Here is a 21,737-nt window from a genome sequence, read left to right as displayed (position 1 = left end):
GCTAATTTTCAGTGTCCATGTAAAGCTTTGTTCTTACGATTTCAAGCAATAATGAATCGAGCCCTGGCAACATCAAAGTGTGGTATGATCTTTGAACCACTGTAACAGCATGTCCTCTGGGACAATGCAAATCACAAAGACTTTTAAAGCAATTAATGGATTCAGCCCCATTTACATCAAAGTTCCAGTTCTGATTTATGCACTGCCATGATAGCAGTGCTCCCTGGGGACAAGGCAGTTCGCAAAGTCCCAGAAGTAGCATATAAATGCTGGGGACATCTTCAGTTAAGGGGATTTCACAGTGGGCAGTCTTCCAGTAGAGATCAAACAGATGTTAAGTCTCCAGGGAAAACAGTCAAGCCTTCTGAGAAATGCCACTTTGAGTCATACGTCTAGTTTAAGCCCCTGAACTTTAACTGTCTACCCACTCTGAACCTTAAACGTCCACCCACTTCCCAAAAAGAACCAAAGAAGAGATTTAATCCCAAAAAGGGAAGACTTGCCAAAGACTTAGTGAAATCCACCAGGGGTTTCACCATTTCTATTGCTGTCATATGAAAAACAATGGATGATGATTTAAAATTGTTGACTAGAGAAGTAGAGAGCTTAATTAGCTGGTAAAGTGATTCTGATGTTTACTTATAAAGATACTACAGGGAAAAAAACCCTTCTCTGAGGGCACACTACCGCTTCCCATGAATTCCAGCTTCCCTTGCATTTTTGTTGTCTCAAGTTATGTGAGGTATTGCTATTACCTTTCTCATAGTAGAAAATCAAAGGATTAAACATGTGTCCCTCTTTCTGATCTTTAGGGATGGTGTTTCCACTGCCTGTTGTTATTTGAAGGATCAGGATTTCATACACTACAATCTGCAGAGCATTTGAGGTCTTCTGAGAGAGTAAAGTAAGTATGAATCACTGGTGCTGTTACTGATAATGATGCAAAAATGTTTGTCTGCTGGTAGGGAGAGAAAAAATCAGGAACCTTCTGGAAATGTGGATTACAGAGTGAGAGAGATTTAAAAGTTTCTGTGTTCAATTGAAAATCATCGTAAATTGAAGCTTAGCTTTTTCAAATTCCTTTTTAATTATTATTATTCAGATATTTGATAATTCAACACAGTATGCCACAGCAGTTTTATTTTAAACTGTGAAGGCACTTGTAGCATGAAATTCTAACACGAGGGATGTTGGTTGTAACTATGTGGGCCATTATTAAGTAAATTGCCAAGATACAATAATGAGTATTTGCTTTTTGTTTTTATTTTTAATGGTTTTTTTGTACCCTGTACAACACAGTACAACTTTTTTGGTTCATGCAAGTTTTCACAGCATGGGGCGATACCAAAATGAATAATGCTGAGGTGGTTACTGGCAAAGCATTATGGAGAACATGCTTGTATGACATCGTTTACACGTAAATCCTGCTCCAGTTCATCAGGATGTTAAGCAATTTCAAAGCCATACTGCACTGCCTTGCTACCCACTTGAAGGAGTTTATTCTATTATACTGCTTTGATTCCTGGTATGAGCTGGCCTCTTTCCTCTGATGAGAAGTGAGCAAATGCCCTCGCTGCATTTCCAGCCCCACCACACAGCCGTGCTGGCAAACGTTGCCTCTGATAGCACTGCTGCTAACTCCTGCTGCCCCAGCTCTAAGACTGTCTTGACATCTGAGACCAATTTTCCCCTATGTGATTCGGTGGGTTAGTATTTCTTTACTGCAGAAAATCTTAACTGAAAAGGCAGAACAGGCACGCAGTGTTCAGAACTGGCACCCCTGTGAGCTGGCTTCGTTCTCCAGTTTGGAGCTGTCAGAGAGCTGAGACATCACCTCGTACAGAAAAAGTTAAAAGAGAGTCACAAAAAAGAGTCCTCACAAAGGGCTTAAAAGTACAATTGTTAGTTGTTCCAGGTAAGCAGTGAATATCACACCCAGCATGATTAGCTGGGATGGTCAGCCCATAGGACCTCATCCAAAGTTCTCTGGAGACAATAGAAAAACAATGGCAGAACAAAAACCTACCAAGTTCTTCATCGTTCAGTCACTGCAAACCTACTCAACTTCACCTGTATGACTTTCATGCCATAGGACATGCTGTTTCAATTTGACTGTCTATTCAGGTGATTACAAAGATTAACACCTTTTTGACAACGTCAATTTGCTTCTTTGAGGAACAGCACAGGCACCTGGAAGAGCCGTTAGTCGTGTGGCAGAAAAATTATCACCGTGTGCAAGCTGAGTTCTGTGGCCTTCAGAGAAACGGGAAACCGTACAGCAATATTGCTTAGTCTAAAGACTTTTTTCTAATACTGTTTGAATGTGTCTCTTGAGGTGAATCCTGTTCATTGTGCTTTTAGAGTCAACCCCTCTGTTCTAAATGGCTGAATAACTCATTAAAACCCTAATTTATTTAAAATATTGTATCTACGCATTCTCTCAGAATGTGCGTATATATCCTATATTTATACTGTAATTATAAATTGTGTTTCATCAATAAAATATATCACTGCTTGTTTCAGCTCTTTCTTTTTTATGAGCCAGACAACTTGACTTTTAAAGGCTATGTGTTCTTCAACAGTTGGAGATAAGATTAGCCCTGGCTGCACTTTTGGTTTAAACCCACAAATAGTCCTACACAATCAGTGAGATCATTTCCATGTTTAACGATAAGAAGACTGTGGATTGGAAGATTGTGATGAAGATTGTTCTGATAATGAAAAAGAAACTACTGTCTCTGTTATCCCCCTTTTTTTTTAAAGATTTTTCTTACAGACTTTGCTACATAATTTAATGGAATGCAGTGGAAATTACTCTAAGATTCAATACTGAGTATTTAAACTATTTTCTAATAATTTTTTAAACAGAGAAGATTTTGATTTTCATCAATTCCACTGTGCTCTTTCAGAAGACAAGTCTCTTATGTGGAAACAAGGCACTCATTTGAAAGTAAAGGTAGATATATCCTGAGTGAAAAAGCAATTTCAGTTTGAAACTCAGTTTTTGTCACATTTCCAGTTAAAAAAGATTATTATTTTACTAATTTTGTGGAGCAAGACATGTATATCCAGGATGGGTGCGTTTTTTATTTTCTTAATTGTTCCTGCCAATTTATGATTATCAATGCTGTAGACTGACTCTACATGTGGACTTTGATATCTCTGATAGTACATGGTCTTGTGCAGTTGTATTTACCTGGTGAAATGATACCCAAAAGCCCAAAACCAATTCATAAATTCATTCATGAAGCAGAGACTGTTATGTTCAATCAACTTCATTAATACATTTGGATTTTTTAATCCATCCCATCAGTATGTTTGTGGATTCGATTTTCATTGATTCTGATGTGTAGCAGAAAACTATCCTGTATGATTTAAATTCATGATAGGCAGACCCTGTGAAACACAGGCCTTAATGTGAGATGTGGACTACAAAATGCTGCTGCCAAGGTGGCACATTGCTATGTACCTAAAAAAAGAGTGAGCACCTCTGAAACAGGAATGATGTCGGTCTTTTTACACTGCATGAGCCTGCCGTCGTATTATCTAGAAAAGATATCCATAAACAGCATTTGCTACTGGCAGCCACATATTCTCACTGTTAAAGAGCAGAAGCATCATGGCCTTGGGTGAACGTGGGAGGAAGCGTTGGGCATGTTAGACGGCCTGCCGTCCGTCAGGCCCTTGAGCAGCTGAAGGGAGGTGGTTAGAGGTTACTTCAGGTGTGGAGGTGGTTAGAGGTTACTTCAGGTGTGGATTGTTGTCCTTCTAAACTGGATTCCCTCCTGTGATCACCAGTCTGAGGTAGGATCTCACAGATGTTGCACATGCTGAGTATTTCTGTGGGGTCTGTCAGGAAATGGAGACACCTACTGGTGGGATATACTACTACTACTACTACTAACAACAATAACAGTAACAACAACAGTAATAATAACAACAATGTTACTCTTCTTAAAATGTTGTTGTTATTATTATAGTAATAATTATTATAAAAGTGGTAATAACAACGACAAAACCAACAAAAAGCCCTCGCTGCTGCTTTAAAACAGTTATATGGCCAGATCATAGAGATTTAGAGAACACTGGAAGTGTTTAGCACATATACTCAATGATGGGAAATGCATTTTTTTTAAAGGAAGGAATCATACTGTCGTTACTAGAGAGGGAAAGTGGTGTGAGTCCCAACAGCTCCCTGATATGTCCAAAAGTGAACGCAGTCAAAAATTAAACATGGGCAAGTTCTCACTGTAAGAACAGGGGGGTTATTAAAAATTATTATTTATATCCATGAAAGCCCTCTCAGTGTCAGAATTCAATGCTTTTTCTCTCTTCACTGCATTTGGTAGTAATAAAAATATATTTTCAGGAGATTGTACGAGCTTACGGTCCTTTTTTTTCGGTAATAATTGCTACATGGTTTTAGATATCTCCCCAGTAAATTATAATTTAATTTTCAGCTATTTAAAGGTCACTCTGAATAATATATATGCTGCTTAATAATCAGTTAAAATAATGGCACCTTTCAGGAGTGTAGGCTAATAGCAGTATTGCCTTTGTGCAGGCCTTTGCTGTTTTCATTTGTTGTATGATCGGTGAAGCAAGAGAGAAGTTCCCCTCATGTGCCCGAGCCAGATCTTCAGTCTCTCTTTCTTTCTCTTTTTAATGGGAGGAACAAAAACCTTTTCGCAATCAGCAGTAATCTCTCCAAAGGTCTTTTAATTTAAAAAGTCATAAGTGTTAATTAGCTATTATTAAGTGCCCCCTGTATAAATTAACATGATTGATGAAAAAATTAAGGGTAATGAAAAATGTAGCAATGCATGTATTTTTAAGAGACTATATTAAAGATGAAAGTCCCCAAAGACAGAAACTAAGGCCTGCTGCACCCGTGCCCTGCCTTTATTAGTATTAATAATAAAAAATATATAGATATATGTCTTAGGAATGCACATGGACACATTGGATATACCAGTTGTAACGCATTTCTCGCTTCATTGTGCTTTGAACACCTCTTTGTGACAAAGACTTATTCCGACATGGTGTAATTTGTCCAATTTCTTTTTGGTTTGTGGACCAAAAGGAGGTTCTTTGGAAATGGAAACCAGGATCCAGAGGTAGAGAGAAAAGAGAAAAGAACTAACTGAATGTCTTTCTCATTAATTTTATGTGTACCGCGGTAGGGCACTACTGTAGTTAACAAAATCAGTTCTCAGTTTATCCGTTATCAGAATCAAAAACCAAAGTATAAATAAGAGAAATATTAATTTCCCAACAAGGCTGATTTTCTTCTGTGTTATAAACAGTTACTGTATAACTGTTCTGGGTTCTGCAACCTGTTTGCCTACATGAACCTGGTTGGACCACCATTCTTTTAATAGCATTTCACAAGGAACAGGCTAGGTTAGGCTACAGCGACTGCACATCAAGAGATGTCTCCCAGCAGAAAATGTTTGAATAAATAATATCAGATCTGAACACTTTATTTGCCATCTTCTCACCTACCCAAAACATATTACCTGCATTATATAGTCACTCATTTACTTGGATTTTTGTTTTATACCAAGGCCTTATATGAAATCTTAATCATAATGTGATATATGCTACATGAATATCCATTGAGAAATGGTTCCCACCAAAAACTAGATTGGCAATGCAAAGAGAAGGACTGAGAGAAATTTATTATTAGCATTCTTGCATGATATAAATGCAGGATCTCTCCCAAAGTGCCGGGGATTTAACCCTAGACTCCAGGGCCCCGCTGAGATGTGCCAGCAGCAAGCAGTTTCACAATTTGCAGCTGTAATGAAGCCTGTTTTCCTATGACGCTGTGTCATGTCGTGCGGCCATGATAACTTCAGCCCTTGTCTGCTGCTCCACCTCCCATTGCTTGGTTGGCAGGCTGGAGAATAATCTATTTTTCTATGGGGAGTGTGAACCTGTGGGGTGTGGACTGGCTGGTCAGACCAGGTATGCTGAGTGGCAAGTTGGTTAGTATTTGCTGGCTCTGGTTCAGCCTCTCAACAGCAAGTAGTCCCAAAAAATGGCTTCAGAGGATTCATGAAGTCTCCTTTCCTCCTCTCAACCCCAGGCCCCAGGCAGTTATTACGTAGAACGAACATGGGAGTATCTCTGTGTGTACCTCTGCCAGGCATCTCTGAAACTGGCCGTGACTCAAGTTATTGGATAGTCACCAACAGCACGAGCTGATAAGCCCGTTTTCCTTATTTTTCTTCTTTCTTCCTCCATAGCTTCTTCACCACAGTGCCTCGGTGCAGTTCTGTATCTTGCTTACTAAACTAAATGGGATTTAAACTGCATTGTTTTACAGTCTGTGAGCCCTGGAAGTCCACACTAACTTGTCTGTTTTAGAAGCCAGCAGAAGTCAGAGTGATGGTATACACAAGTGACACCTGACATTAAACCTGTCCAACACCTTCTGGTATGAGACCTTTTTTTCCATTTGCTCATCACCTTTTTAATTAATTAATTAACTAATTGCAGTGAAATAATTTTTCAGAGCAAGCATCTGTGTCTCACTGATTGTTTTAAAGCAAAAAGGACTAGATATTTTTGAGAGAAAATGTATTTTTCTGGTTCTAATAAAAGAGTCTTGCAGGTATTCCTTGATAATGTGCCCCACATTTTATGCTCCAGTGCAAAAGTTTGAAAGTGGGAAGAAGATACTAGATATATGCCTTCAGCACAAATTTGATCAAATCTCAAATCTCTATAAACCCGCTGTGAAGTCTGCTGTCAAGAATTGGAAAGATCTTGACAGCTGAAGTCTCTGAAGAGCCTGGCTGCATTAAGCAGCCCTATGCACTGACCAAGGTGCGCGTGCACCACTCCCAGAGGGCTGGGCATTCTCTAGCCAAGAGCTCCAGGGGAGAAGAAAAAAATTCTCTCAACACACCAGAAAAGGCAAAAAGACCAAAAGAACAGCTATACTGCATCAGACCAAAAGTTCGTCTAACCCAATAGCCTATTTCAAATGGCATCAAATAATAGATGTATAAGGAGAAGTATAAGAATAAAGTAAGTATAAAACAATAGTAGCCATGAATATCCTGCAAGTTTCTGAAAATGTGCAACTCTGGGACTTCCAGAGTCAGAGGTGGTTTCTGTTTAGGAAATCATCACTGGATTTCGCCTCCATGAGCTTGTCCAGTTCTTGACTCCATGTAAACCTCAAGCTTGACGCAGTTGCCCTCACATTGGCTTCTACTGCCACCTGAGATACCCCAGTGTACATACCCTAACTGCCACACTGAGAAAGCATACGCAGCAAGTTTTTTGTTATATCTACCAGAAATGTGTGAACGTGTTGGATTTTCAAAGGTATCTTAACTGCTGCTGGATACTTATGTGCACACAAATGAACCAGGCCTTCAATGTTCCTTGTATGGATCTTCCATCCCATGACTGATCACCCTTGTTGTCCTCCTCTGGAGACCCTCCAGCTCTGTTGGATTGTTTTGAAAGTAGACAGTAGAGACCCGAACTGGACACAGTATTCAAGTTACAAACCTGCAGAGGTCTATTAACGTTTTCTGGTTGCATGTCTAGTTCTTTCCAATGCTATTCGGTTTCCTTCCTCAAACATTTGGGAACTGTTTTGGTGTTTTCGTGTAAATACCAATTTTGTTGTCGTATCTGGTTCCTGAGAGGTAATGAGCAGCCTAGAGCCCACCATTTTATATACAGATCTGGGATCGTTTCTTTCCCCATGTGCCAGTGACGTGTACCTAAACTGAATTGCATCTCTCTTTTAGATGAATCTGACTTATGGTCTTAATTTTCATTCTGCATAAGCCATATTGGTTCTAGTATTTTTAACTCCAGAGCACTTCATTCCATAGCCTTAACTTTTAACATTGCTTTGTTTTGCATAATGCATAGTTTAGCCTTGTATGTACAGTACATGCTTTGTTTGAATCACTTCTGTTGTGCACGAGAAAAATACACAACAGTTAGCAATGCACATCTGATACTCTCAATAATTTATTCTTTGAAAACTTTATTGCTTATGGCACAGTACAAAATGAATAGCAACACTTAATTACACCACCAGCTACTGTTGAGAAGAAAATACGGTAAAGAATAGTTAAACAGAACTTGAATCTAGTGAAAATTCACCAGTTGAATGTCTGTTGTTATTTCAATGCATGATAATATATGGAAGTGGTATGAAAATTTCCATTGTAGAAAATCTCTGCTTGTGAGATGAAAAGTACTTACACAAAATCATAGAATAATTTAGGTTGGAAGGGACTTCTGGGGTAAGATGGTCCAACCCCAGCTCAAAGCAGGTCCAACTAGTTGCTCAGAGCTTTGACCTGGCAAGTTTGGAATATCTCCAAGGATGGAGAGTGTGCAGCCTCTCTGGCAACCTGTTCCAATATTTGACTGCTTTCATTGTGAAAATTTGTTTCCTAATATCTAATGGGGGTTTTTCTTGTTGCAGCTTGGGCCCGATGCCCATCGTCCTTTCACTATGAACCTTTGAAAAGAGACTGGCTTCTACTGTCCCTGGGAGCACTGGGAAAAAGTTAGTGGCTCATCGGTAGAAGTAACAGCAGAGGCTAGTTTCCAAGCAGACCCTGATCCTCATCTGGTATTAATTGACACAGCTGCATTCAAGACTATGGAAGTATACAGATTTATATTAGCTGAGAAGACGATTTGCTGTGTAAACCACAAGAGCACAGTATAGCCAGTCACAGAAGGCTTGTAGTGTAGCTCTGTTGCTTATTCTCAGCCATCCCAGAGCAGAGTAAATCCTTATTAATTTGCTTTTAAATGTATAAGAAAAGTATTCTGTGAAGAGCTAACAGCTCTATTGGCTTGGTCTAACGTCCGCCACATCAGCAGAAAGATTTCCAGTGGTTTCAGTGGACTATATTTGATATTTCATGAAATGTACAGTCAGTTAATAGGTACTATTATTCTTCACAATCTGCAGCACAAGGAATAAATCTGACACAGGTCTTATGCCACCTATCTGCATGGAGTCTCTCTATTATTCAAGAGCAATTTTTTTTTTCTCTTTGTTTAATATGTAAAAAAAACCAGCAAACCACCAACCCAATATTTACAAGTGAAAAAAGTATTTTTTTGACTGAAAAACAGCAGAAGTACCTATCCACTTTAGTAAAATTAATGAATGCTTTTAATTGCAGATGGTCATACTTTGTGAAAAAGACATCCCTGGATTCTGTTCAAACATGTACAAAAAAATCTTAAAATTTTGTGCTGCTCTATACCATAAATCACTCCTCCATAATAATGCCTTCCTGTCCAAGCACACTAATCAAATCTCTTCCCTGTCACTGGAATTATTACATTTTAACAAGCACAGGATTTAATCATCGGTGCAGGCTTTTCACGCATTTACTTCATTCAGGCTTTGACAGCAAGCCTTTACTCATGAGTTGTCCTTACGGTGGTGGTTTGATTACCATTTTGACTATTCATGTGAGTAATACTTTCCTGTTTCAGGCCTTTAATTAGCTGAATGCTTTCAGAGATATTTCTATATACTGCATTTTCTCTGTGCATTAACCATGGTATCCTTCCTCCCTCCCTCATGTTAATGACTTGGGCAGGTATGTATTTGTCTAATTTATCAATCACTTTCTCCTCACTTTCCACACATCTGAAGTCTTTCTGATTGCATCTCATTAATTTTAAGAAGCTTCTCTGATAGAAAAGACCTTGGCATCTGTATTGCATGTCACATAGGATTTCATCTTTTGTGATTGAAATAAAGGGCATTGCCCAGCGAAAAAAATAGCCCATGTTGTTTTCAAACTTACTAGCTGCTTTGCTTCTTTGTCTTTCTGATGCCCTCTCAAGCATTCTGCAGCTTGAAGGTCATCAGTGCATGTTCACAGGTCTCCATCGGCATCCAGGAGTGACTACAGATGTTGCTGAGGTGATTTCTTTAGGTAGATATGTAGCTGTTCATTGGCAGAATATTCTGCACCTGGGACTAACAATGACTTTATGTAGTATATTAACCTGTTCCTGTTAGAGACACAAGGAGGGAAAGAAGGAATTTACAAAAGATGACAAATTGTCTAAATTAACTTGTTATTCAAAATGCTCCCTTTTCAATATAAACTCTGATGGATAATCAAAAGTTAAAACTCATCTGCAATACAGGGGCCGTCCTGCAGTCTATTTAGTCTTTTTCTCCTGTGTCATATGTTGAAGGAAGTCCAAACTCACAAGGTTTTACAAGGAAGTTATGTAAGGATTAAAAATCCGTGTAATGAGCAAACCTAGCCTCTGCACGGTTACTTGTTTTGTTTTGTTTTTTTTTTCTTTTATTATTATGGTCCAAAACCCACATGTGGTTCTGCGTAGACTGTTCTTTCCACTGATTTCAAGAGAAGTCTGTCCAGGTATTGTGGTCTACCTCAGTGATGGGACTTAGGTAATGTTGCCTGGGATTTACTCAACAGGGTTTTACATAACTTTGCTTAGCAGACAGCTAGAGGGATTTAAGGTGCTGTTACCCCCCGCTGTTTATTACACCAGAGATGACTGCTCCCACAGCAGAGCCGGAAGAATGGCCACCCTACAGCTGCTTTCCCACACAGACCAGTAGTTTGGTTCAGTGGGCTTTGCAGGAAAGCAGCTGAGTGAGGCACATACACGCTAAATCCTGCTAACTCTTTGTGATAACAGTAATACCTGTAGAAGGTTGAAATGGATGGTTGGGGAGGTAACTTATTAGGCTCAGCCAGCTTAGTCAGGGCTTACCTGTCATCATGCTTGAGTTAGAGGTGGAATGGCAACTAAAAGAAAGAAAGTTTGACACAGAAATTCCCATTGTGCTCTGCTCCGTTTCTCATTGACCCCCAGTGATACATCATTTTACAACAAATTCTGACATGTGATGAAGAATCTGAGTTCTCAAGCCCATCCAGGGACCATTCCCCATTCTCCACCTTCAGGGAAAATTAATTTGTTTGCTTATAAAATATTTATTTATATTCAAGTGTTATTCACAGTTTCAAATCCAAAACATTCAAACCCCATTCCATATGGAGGGAAGGGAAAAGGGATCCATTTTTTCACATCCAGATACGACCCTGTGGGTGTTGCTCTATTGGATCAAGTTTCAGAAAGGGCTTTTTTTTCCAGATCCTTAGAATATTTTTTTTTCAGTGAGATTATGGCCAAAAAGGCAGAAACTTTTCAAAAACAAATTGAGATCATATAATTCAAATTTGCTCTTGGCTCATTTCTATATTGCCTGCCAGGTTTCCTCTGCTTGATTGAGAAAAAGCTACACAATTTCTGTAAGATCCCACAAATAGCAAGGCAAATGTGGACTCTTTTTCTGATGTGAAAAAGGCCGAAGAAAACAAGGGGAAAAGGGACTGTAAATGAGGATTTTCAGAATTGTACCCAAACTCTAGACAATGCAAGGACAGTATCTAAGTAATGAAATTAATTTTCCAATGCATCTATTTCTATTTTACTACTACCGCTATTCCTAGTGAGGATTTGAGGTCATCTCAAGCAGACTGGTCAGTCCATACCCTCAGATCAGAAACAACTTCATCAAATTCCAAATCCACCCTTGGGTATTGCAGATCATATGGGAAACAAGATAATTGAATGTTCTGAGAACCCTAGAAGCTGATTCAAGCAACTGCCCTAGATAAGACTGATAGGTGAAACGAGGAGAGAGTTTTAGCCTTAACTCTGAATATCCTGGCATTCACCATTCATACAGGCGATACTTTACTAGGCGACTGCAGTCTTGGGAATGCAGGGGACACTCTCCACAAATATTATGGGTCCTGGGATATTAAGAAATCTCCACCGGCTTCGATGAATCACGGTCTGCCACTTTATAAGCATCCTCAGTAGCACTAGGGATTCGTTCTCCCTCTGTAAATACCAGCAATTACGAGGCAGCAAAAACTTGAATATTTTACTCTTGTTGTTGCTTCCGTTTCACATGTGCACATCCTTCTACTATTATTTAGTTATACCATCACATGGCACAGAGTTACATTCCTAAAACACAAAATATACGAGTGTGATGTCTGCACCCAACAACGAGGAGCCCCTAGAGCTGACTTTCACTCTCGTCAAGTTCAATTTCAAGCAGCTCCCAGAAATTCTTGAGACAATGATACATTCTCCCGCTCTAGGTCTTCTTATAAGGCATTGGAAAGCACAGCTGCATGAAGGAAAAGCGTTGACAACTATCTTGCTAAAGGACAAAACCAGAGCAAACCACAGTGGCACCGAAAGCCCCTCCCCGTCAATAAAGAGGTTTTACAGCAAAAACATTTAATTTTATTTTGTTTTTAATCTGTTGCTATCAGGTGCTAGCTGTCTTGAGGAGAAGAACGAATTTGACAGTTTTGTGTTGACTCTTACATTTCCCATTACTGACTCTTTTCATCTCTGTCCTGAAGCAAAAATAAATTTCCCTTTTTAAGCTTTTGATGATAAAAATCTCATCTGTAGCCTCATAAATGATCCTTTATTATCTATATTAATAATGAATAAATGTCTGTTGAATACCCCTGATCCTTTGCATTAATAGTGCCAGATGTATTATAGATAACCTTTTGATTTAACAGCACAAACTGTGAAACAATATTAAACCAGTAAAGGACTGATCTTACTGGAGTCACTAAGGTCAAAATTATAAATATTTCTTTCATTTCTATTTGTAAATTGTCCCATTATGCAGCATCAGTCCCCATCATTTTTTTTGGAGAGAGGTACCAGACTAGCTTCAGTCCTAGAAATAGACCTCATAAATAATATCTTCAATAATTTTTTTAAACATTTCCGGCTCTTCCACTTCTCCTTCCTAATGCCTCCTGATGATCTTAATTAATAGAACATTACTACACGAGCAGGTCCACTTCCGCTTACTGTACTATCATTTAAAAATATGTTGCTCGCCTCTTTTCCCATTAGTCCTGTCAGAATCGGGCACAAACTTCATTCAATCATCTTCCGAGATGACACTGAGAGGACTGTAGTTATTCCTGAACAAAGGGATGAAGCTCCCTTTAGATTAGCACAACTGCATCCCGTAAGTTTGACTGCTTTCCTTTTACATGGCTGTCGTCTCTTCCTTTATGATCATTTTCAAATGGGTTGTTGCTTTACTCTGATGGATATGACACCTGAAAATCCATTTGCCTGTAAATCAGGATAACACCCTTCATAAATGTTCCCTTCCACCTGCTGTCCTGTGACTTCCATTCCAATTTTCAATACCTCTAACAAAAGTGAAATGCCTTTTCCGATACTAGGCAACAAAATTCAGTGTGTCTTTTTTCAGGGAAAAAAGATTCCCACTGAAGTCAAGTGGGAAATATCCCACTTCTGTGCGTTTCTTAAGTGTAGCTTCTGAAAGGGATTGCTTAATGCTGCTGAGGCTAAAGCACAGAAATTCTGCACATCCACTTACCTGTAGCAGTAACTGCAGCTACACTGTTGCCAGGCCCATTCAAAAAAGACTAAAAAGCTCACATTGCCCGTGCAGCACTCTATTTCTAGAATGGACACCCTAACAAAGTCACTTGACAAATGTTAGCATAACTGAAAAGGTAGATGAGATGTAAGGTGGCAGATGGAGCTAGGCAGCCTTAGTGCTACCCAGCTTTTATTCCCGGCTACAGGCTACCAAGTTTGCCTAACAACTGTCTTTAGGAATACTCTTGTATCTAAATAGCTAGGGGACAGTTTATGCCCAAATACCCGAGGCTTTTTTAGAAGCAGTAAAACAACATTCTTCAGTAATAAACTGACTACAAGCAGAGTTCAATATCTACTAGTTCGATATCTAAACAGAACCGGTAGTTCAGTGACTCCTTAGGCTCTGTTCAGGACCCTGCAGTGGCTGGATTTCTCTGCTAATTTAACTACCATGAAAATAATTCAGGACTTGGACATGTAAAATGTAAAATTAGGCTTTGGAGTCAATACTAAAGTGAGTTGCAACAGTTCTCCTGGAATTTAAGAGAGAAAACTCAATTGGTTTTGATACAGCAAAAAAGTATCAGGTGTCAGTGATCAAGTATGACGATAAGCATCAGAGGAAAAAAATCATTTAACAATTATTGAGTTGTCCCGTTGGGCAATTTTTGACGATCCACCACCAAAACACCATTCAAGGCTGTGTTTTGCAATTATATATATTGTAACAAACACTTCACGCAAGGACTATTCTCAGATTCTATCTCTGGTGGAATTACCCAGACATAACGAAGCGCACGGGTTCTCAAACATTTCTACAGACATGTATGTAAGAAAGTAGCACCCTTCGGGCAGCTTAGCAATCCGTAGGCTGAAAAAATCCTTTTGCTGTCATCTTATAGCTGAATTTGGATTTGCATGTCAGTTCAAACCATGCTGGAAACTGAGAGTGAAAGCCTGATACCATTGAAGTCAACAGCAGTTTTGCTGCAGTTTCACACAGGCCATCTGACAGCTTACCAGATTCAGCTATTCGAAAGAAAGTCAAAGGTGGCTCCTGACAAATAAGAAAAAAAGAAGAAAGAATTTAAATAAAACTAAATTGCTGAGACAATAATAGCAAAAGTTGACGTTAAAATTTATGGTGTTTGTTATCGACTCAAAGGCAAAAATAAGTACCTCTCTTCACCGAGCGTTGTAACATTGTCATACATCAGCTAATTCCATTTGACTCATGACTTACATCCACCACAGTTACGGCCGTTATGCAAGATCCGCTTTAAAGGCCTAATCCAACAAACACCTGCATACTTAATCACTTCAGTCACAAGCACAAGTGTTTCCTGTCTTGCAGACTCGTTTTCAATACTGCATGCATACAGCTGTCAGGACAGGCATGTAAGACACATTTGGCCAAGTTCCTGGCTAATCTGGCCTGGAAAGTAGCATGGCAATATTCTGACTCTACGTATCATCTCCTGATGGGTGAATTCTCTTTTAGTTGTATGGGTGAAAATCCAAAGAGCAACAGAATTAGATGAACACATTTACAAATGCCGAAATGGATCTGTGTACAAAATCTGGGCTCAGTGGGTCCAATAGCGGTTTTGTTGCCGACTTGGAGTGGACAGGGTTTCATTCAATAACTCCAGCTATTAGTATTTGTTATACATAATGTATGCATCTCAGTAGTACCTAGCTTAAACCTCCCTGTAATCTCAAACCAGAGAAACAGAGATTTTCCAGTCTACACAGGTAATTAAAGAAGAGTTCAAAATATACTTAATCTACTTAGGCTAAGCTCTGACAGAAGGATTCGTACCAAAATGCATATTTTTGCTACATTCTTTCTTAACTGCATGACAAACCACTGTAGAGTTCATCGTTTGCTTTCTTGTTGAATGATAAATAGTGCTTCAAATTAAACATGATTGCTCCCTGTGAAACTAAACTATAGCTTCTTAAAGGCAGTAATGGCATTTCCTCTTTGTGTTGCTTTTCTCTCCATTTCCTGTTGATGAAAGCCACTGTCTGGATTGCCAGGTTTTAGTATTTCAGCTGGACTGATAGCATCAAAGATATTTCTTGCCTTGATCCTTTCCTTTGTCACTACCTCACATGACTGTTCTGCGAAATAAATACTCCCATGTCTGGTTCACAGCATCTCTGACTTTATTCTATTTCTCTAAATTAACATGTATTTCTATTTAACGGCCCAGGCACCTAGGTGGTTAAAATACCTTCAAATCTGTTACCTTTTTGCTTCCGACTTGCTACATTTACACTGTTACAAACATTAGCAAATGTTGGTCTCAAGTCTATCACTTTTTTTACTACTCTTCCTCATATTGAATAGCACCAGCTCTTCAAGGACTCCTGCTGAAGTCACGTAGTGACATTCTCCAGATTTATTTCATAACAAACGCATGAGCCACTGCAGAGTTGTTACTGACAGCTAACAGAATCCTCATCGTATCCTCGGACTCTAGAAAAGAAAAGAAGAAAAGTTGTAGTCTAAACCCATATCTCTTTCTTTCTTGTTCACGTACAACTCCGTGTTCTGGTTTCAGTTAGAAGCAGAAATACAAATAGGTTGTGAAAAGGGTAGTTTTGCTTCTAGAACCCAGGCTACCTGGAATATGTTAAACAGCACTATTTTCTGCAGAGACGCTGCCACAGTGCAAGCACTGTAATAAAATAAATAATAAAATAATAATATAATAAAATAATAAAAATGAAATGGCAGCTGTTGAGAGAGGCAAAGTTCTAGCTCAGACATCCTGAATGTTGGACAAACTTTAATACTTAGTGTGGAACCCAATAAAATAGTCTTGCATGAGACATATACAAGAGAGATTAAGCATGAAAATCCAATATAAGCACTACTAAAATTCATAGGCTTGCAGCTGATTTCTGAGAACAGCAATAACTTCCTTCATGCAAAGATTTAAGCAACTAGATGCAGAATTCCCTGACTTATTTTCTATCCCTAAACTTCTTCCCACATTGCAACACTGCAAATGAAGTTACAGTAAACTGGATTTAATCCATTCTTCCTCTACCTTATTGCATTTTTCCCTACCCATAAGAACAGAACTCTATCGGTATCTAGCGTCTTTTGCATCTTTGAACAGGTGAAGGCAAGATTTGCTTCTGAACACAGAAAAATCAACCTGTAAAATCTACATATGTTAGGCATCAATGTTTGATAGATTTTTCACTATTGTAAAACATTTTTTGAGGTTCCATTTAAATGAAATTGCCTGAGCCTGTCCTAAGTGGCAGTTTATATTAGAATGAAATTCCATAATTGACAATAAATAAATCAGAAAAGCAGGATTTTACTGATCCCGATGTGTAACGCTGCCACACAAAGAATAACACATAATGTTTTTGCCAGAGTAAGTAGAAGGAAGATGACATTCTCTTTCAACTCTGGGACTATTTAAGACAGCATGCCTTTAATGGTGGCTGATAATAAAAAGTTCTAGGTCCTTTTTCTGCTTGTTTTGAGGGAACCTAATCCTTTTCCTGCAGGGAACAAGCACATTTTCTGTCCACCCTCCTACAAACACAATGGCTTTCTTTTTTAGCCTCCTTCACAGTCCTCACCCTTTCCGCTTCTTTTGTCAGCCTGGAATATTATTTTAACCATCTTCAAAGAGGTCATCATGGCAGAAGAAGTCAGGGGCAAAATGTGGGGGAGGGAGAAGCAGTGAAATAAGTGAGTGTAATAAGTGTTCTTCGATGAAGAAAAAGGTAGAAGAAAAAATACCCAGGTTCATCAGTAATGCAGGCCCTGCCATCCCCAGATGTTACAGAAGCATTAGAATTGCTCCCTGCAAGAAAAATTGGATTAGTCACAATCTTGTCGACTAATGGGCACACTCTGTGATCTTTAGAGCTTCATTTACTGGGTTAATAGTGCTTTGCCTGAGTTCCTTTGCAATAGGGAGAAAAAAAAAAAACCTGTAAGAAGAAATATTCTGGGTGCAGTCCACAGCCACTGACACGAGTAATATCATATTCATCACAGACAGACCTCGTATCTCATTACTACTGAAGAGTTTGCCCCCAAGGCATTTGAGCTCAGTCAGGCCAGGCCCCTCATGTGGAACCGTTCAGGTATATTGTGAAATGATTTAATGCGATAATAATGTCCACTTTGTGAGATAGATTATGTTTTTTATAGTGGCTGATGGTTAATGAATGATACATTAGCAAACATCACTAAAACATTATTGAGAAAATGCAGATAAGAGATAGTAACTCCCTCGTTCCCCACCCCCACTCTCTCCCAGATGCATAAAAATGGAAAGCAGAACTTACGGAAAACAGAAAACTTGACATTTTTGTGATGCTACCAGCTTGCATACTCTCTCTTGCTTGCTTGTTCTCTAGAGAAGGGGGGAAAGAGATATTTAAAAATGTTGTAAACACAAACTGAAATATCTCTTTTTAAATCAAATGAGAATCAATGAAAGTGCAAACCTGAACAAATACATTATATGTTGACCCAGTTTATTAGATGAAGCCGTTTACCCTGATTTGATTTATCTGGCAATACACTGCTCAGCTGTGAAATGAGATAAGAAGAGCCTATTCACCTTATTTACAATATTATAGTGACTCCCGCTAGCACCACTATGGTTAAGGATCTGTCAGCAATTCCATTACAAACACCATTTTTTTTAGGGTTTGTAACATGGCTGTAGATTCATGCTTAGCTTGAACATGGCAATCCAAAACCAATAGATTCAATTAAAATCTCCTATTGAGTTCAATGGATTTTGGATTAATGGAGCACAATCTTAAAAATGTGAAATTCTCTGGGTAATTTTCTACTTTTTTAGTCATTATTGCTGTGCCTCGGGAAGAAGTACAAAGAGGGTCATATCCTCTGATAGTGCAACTTTACTGAAGTCAATAGAGTTACAATGATTTACACCACCTGAAAAGCTGCCCCTTCTGTCAGGGTTATACACTTGGCAAAGGTGATTTACACCAAGGAGTTCTTTTTCTCTTTCTGTATTACTTTGATTTGCTGTGTTATTTGGCTTACACACATTTCTAAAATCTCTTTGTTTCCTTCACAAGGGAGGAGTATGTCCCACACACTTTCAGTGGGAGTTAAACTACTTCTGAACCTGCAGTCTAGAATTCATATTGCTGTGTTTTGCCATAAACCTTCTGAAATGGCTCCTGACCTGGGGTTTTCTCTACAAAAAGATCCTTTCTGGTCCAGACCTTTGTTCTATTTTGTTTTGCTTTAAAACTGAAGCCTCCAAAGAAAAGTTCTGTTCTGGTTTCCTTCATTTTAATTTGTGAATGTCTGTCGAGGTTTAACCTCAGCCAGCAACTGAGCACCACACAACCGCTTGCTCACTCCCCCCCAGCCCAGTGGGGGAGAGAGAATCAGAAGACTGAAAGTGAGAAAACTCAGTGAGATAAAAACAGTTTAATAATTGAAACAAAATAAAATACTACTACTACTAATAATAATAATAATAGTAATATTAAGAAGAAGAATATACAAAGCAAGTGATGCACAGTGCAATTGCTCACCACCCGCCGACCAATGCCCAGCCAGTCCCTGAGCAGCGGCCCCCCCGGCCAGCTTTCCCCAGTTTATGTACTGAGCATGACGTCACATGGTATGGAATGTCCCTTTGGCCAGTTTGGGTCAGCTGTCCTGGCTGTGCCCCCTCCCAGCTTCTTGTGCACCCCCAGCCTTCTCAGTCGGTAGAGCATGGGAAGCCGAAAAGTCCTTGACTAGTGTAAGCACTGCTTAGCAACAACTGAAACATCGGTGTGTTATCAACATTGTTCTCATCCTAAATCCAAAACACAGCACTGTACCAGCTACTAGGAAGAAAATTATCCCAGCTGAAACCAGAACAATGTCTTAACAGCTTAAACTGAAAAGAATTTTCCTTTCCACAAAAAGAAGACTAAATGCATTTCTGTAGATTCCCTACAAGGCACAATCTGTATTCCTACCAGGTGTGCATAGGTGAATGGGTTTGGTTACATTTTTGAAGTTGAGACTTGCCAGCATTTTCTCTGCCACATGCATCCACCTAGCTAGATTATTAGGCAGTGTAAATCGGCATAGGTCCATTGACCTCAGCATGGTTAACTGATCTATTGCAGCTGAAGATCGAGTCAACAACATGCATAGCCCACATTTAACTCATCTCCTAGTGCTGATACCTGATTTGCACACAAATGTTAGGCATGCAGATGTCATATCAATGCCATTTTCATATTTCTGCACTTCTAACACTGAATACATAAATTAATATTTTCAATTAAATCCTTGTTATTTTACATTCCTCTTTTGTATTGTGAGATGTATACATTTGTAAGAAATGAGCATAAATGGCAAAGGAGAGGTTTCACTTATCATGCGTATTTTACCTCCCACACACCCTCTTCAATCCCATTCCTCCAGTGTTTCTGGTTGTGCAGAAAGTGGGAAAATCGTAAATGTGACTGAGAAGAAAAAGAAGTAGAGAAGGCTAGTGAGGTAGTGTCTGCTGAGGTCAAACAGTACACAATGAATGCAATTATACAGACACAAAATGGATTTTATCTGTTTCTCAGACAGTAGATAAACACTTGTCACCAGCATCACCCAGTGATACCTCGTTAGACAAAGCAAAGGCCTCTGCTGCTCTGGATTTCATTTTGATTTACACCTGTGTGACTGAAGAGACTGGATCACACTGCTTAGGACACTTTCTCCTTATTTTGTAACATGAAGGAAACTATTTTAAAATAGGTGTAGTTCTTTAAAAATAATAATGTTCCTTCTACCTCATGGGTATTGCAGAGAAATTTGAGAGGAAAAAAGCGGAAATTTGAGTAAAGGAAGAACGTAACAAAGGGACGGTAAAACCTTGAACTTTAGTGTTGCCCATTTAGCGATGAGTCTTCTACTTCACCGCAGACAGAAACGGCAAAACCTCCGGGGCCCGGGGCTGCCCAGCCCCCAGCTGCCCGCCTCCCCCAGCGTAGACCGGTGGGAGGAGATGGCGGCACTGCCGGCCTGCCATCCCTCCCGGGCTGACTGCCTCAGAGTATTGTCCATTCATGGTCCCACAGACACACAAGTTTTTCACAAGTTCACAGGGAAATGGATAACAACAGGCACATGTGGCTGTGCTGGCGGGAGGGTCAGGGAGGGAAGCTGCTCCCTCTATCAGAGGGCTGCAGCCAGCCCAGGCCTCTCTGGCTCCCGCAGCACTTCATGAGGGAGAAACGTGGCGGCAGCTGGGAGTCCTGCCACCTGAGCCAGCCCAGGGAGTGGCTGCCGCCATGAATCGTGTCAACACCAGTCACTGCCGGCGGGGGAAGCCTGCGGAGGAAGCAGCAGCAGTGAGAGGGGTGGCTCTCTGAGGAGTGAGGAGAGGGCCCACAATGGCAGGAACAGGAGGCTTGGGGCTTAAACCCCACCCTGCTTAAACTGTTTCTTAACAAAAAAGGCAATAAGTATTATGGCAGGAGGCTTGTGCATTGGTGTGGTTCCCTGCTTTCAGTACTAGTGCCAGCAGAACTCTGTCTCCATAACAGCCCCCTTAGAAATGTGGAGGCAGCGCATGGCCAGCACTTGGGGCCAGCCGCAGCCTGAAGGATAGAGCCGTGGGGGCCGAGGATGCCTTGGGGAAATTAAACCTGTAAGAAGGAATATTCTGGGTGCAGTCACAGCTCCCTGGGCGGCACCCCTGCTCCTTGCAGGTGCCTGAGGGGAGAAGCGTCTCCCCAGGGGGCTGTGAGGAACGTGACAGCCCCCCTGGAGAGTCATCTCCATCTTGAGAGTGTCTCTGGGAGCCGCAGTGGGGGGACAGCCATAGCTCCGGGGGTCAGTAGGAAACACAAAGTGTTGAACCTTTTCTCCCCTCCAAGGGGTATCTGGATTTAGACTCCCAAGATGAGATAGTTTAAGGGCATAGGGCAGAGTTTCTTTTTTTAAAGTGGGCTCTGGCAGGCAGACGCTCAGGATCTGCCAGGGTATGGCCCTGCACTGAGGTGCACCTTGCTGTTCTAGGTGGGACCTGCCTTGGTGGGAACTGTGGCAGGAATCAGCCCCGACGCTGGCCACAATCTGCAATCAGCCATCAAACTCCAGTTTTGTCATGTTGGTAAGAATTTTACTTTGTTTGCTTGCCTAATCAAAGGTTTAGTAGGCTTTCTTTCTTGGTTGTCTGCATTTGTAATGGTCTGAAACTTAGTATGTGGATTATCTATGCTACTTAAATGCATCTCTT

Source organism: Aptenodytes patagonicus, chromosome 2, assembly GCF_965638725.1.
Source record: "Aptenodytes patagonicus chromosome 2, bAptPat1.pri.cur, whole genome shotgun sequence".
Taxonomy (NCBI): Eukaryota; Metazoa; Chordata; class Aves; order Sphenisciformes; family Spheniscidae; genus Aptenodytes; species Aptenodytes patagonicus.
This window is presented reverse-complemented; position numbering follows the sequence as displayed.